Source organism: Psammomys obesus, unplaced genomic scaffold (assembly GCF_907164565.1).
Source record: "Psammomys obesus unplaced genomic scaffold, mPsaObe1.curated_primary_1811, whole genome shotgun sequence".
Classification (NCBI taxonomy): Eukaryota; Metazoa; Chordata; class Mammalia; order Rodentia; family Muridae; genus Psammomys; species Psammomys obesus.
The window spans coordinates 997461-999221 of NW_026596353.1; positions in this window are offsets into that span (position 1 = coordinate 997461).

Sequence of the window (1761 nt, forward strand, 5' to 3'; positions counted from 1 at the left end):
ACTAGTGGTTATAGACAAAACTAGTGAGGTCAGTGGGAAAATGACTCCACCTGAGGTCGGGGTGCACCCCTCAGCAGAGCTAACTTCTGCTGCTTTGGAAGTGACTCGGGAAGCCACTCCTGAAAGAATGGGACCAGGCTAAGAGGAATGGTGCATTAATTCAGGAAACTCCATTCCAGTCCCACTGAAGGATGTAAGAATGTTGCATGCCTGTACTTGTAGAAACAAAACAGAAATCGTGCCTGTTACAGACTTTGTGTCTCTCACCCCCCAAAAAGATAACAAGTAATAAATATGGAGGGGCTATTACTCCTAGCAGCAGGAAGCCACAAACCTATCCTAGGATTTGGTGGGTCTAACAGTGTCAAGAGAAATCCATTAAGCCATGCTCTTCAGGGAGTCCCCCAAAGAATCCTAGAGACACTGGCACCACAGGTGTGGAGGGAAAGCTAGGGCAGAAATTACAGTGTGCCCAGCCCCTGAGAAGCTGGCCTGATAAGGACAGAACACAGAACAATTAACCAGCATCCTAATAAGGCCCAGGAGAACAAGCCAGGACATGAGGACACCAAGGTATTGCACAGTCCCTTGTAGGACAAGGAGCTACATCCACAGCACACACACTGTCCAGGACCTTCCCCAAGAAGAGGTGGGACACCTCCCACCAGGCATCCAAGGTCAGAGGGAGTGACTCGGTGCTCATCATGATGGATGAGCTGGGAAGGGGAAGGGGAAGGAGAAAGAGGCCAAGCAGGCAGCTGGTTGTGGAGGTAGCCTAGCCCACTGTGACTTTGCTTTCCTGGGCCGCACTTAAGTCATGGCTTTAAAAAAGACACAACAAAATGAGCAGTTCAACTGAGTGGTTGCAGTATCTTACATGGCCCAGGCTAATCTGGAACTTGTACTCCTCCTGCTTCAGCCTCCTGAGTGTTGGGGTGACAAGTGAGCCCACCATGCTCAGCCTGTGAAGTATGGTATTAAGGGCTTTGAAACAAGACAAACCGTGAGGTGCTGGCCCATTGATAATTTCCTCAGTCCCCTCGGTGCAAAAATGGAGATAGGAGACCTTACCTGGAGTGCTAACTGTGATGAAGGGGTCTGTCCATTTTTTACATGTGCATAAGCTTCTTATGAACACTAGCGGCCAGCAGGCCCGCAGGAAGCCAGTGTAAAGCTTTATACAGAGATCAGGCAGGTCCTCTCTCCTGAGCAGGCGCCATCGTAGAGAGTGATCTAGACCAAGCCTGGTACCAGGGAAACCAGAGAGCGGGCAAGGTTGAGAGTCAATGAGAGACAAACTGAGAATCGGCTGGGGAGGGAGGCAGGAGGTGGTGGTCATTCCTGTCATCCCGGCACTCAGGAGGCCAAGGCAGGAGGGTGCTGAGACGCAGAGTGAAACCCTGTCCCCAACCAAAGGCTGAGGGTGTGGCACAAAGAAGAGCACAAGCATGCAGAGTCCCGTGCTTATCTCCAACACCACAAATAATAATAAAATCATTTTATTAAAAAAAAAAATGAAAAGAGCCGAGCTTAGTGGAACACACCTGTAATCCCATCACTCCGGGAGGCAGAGCCAGGCAGATTGCTGTGTGGTCAAGGCCAGCCTGGTCTACAGAGGGAGTCCAGGACATCTAAGGCTACACAGAGAAACCCTGTCTCAAAAAAAAAAAAGAAAGAAAGAAAAAGAAAAGAAAAGAAAGAAAGAGGAAGGAAGGAAGGAAGGAAGGAAGGAAGGAAGGAAGGAAGGAAGGAAGGAAGGAA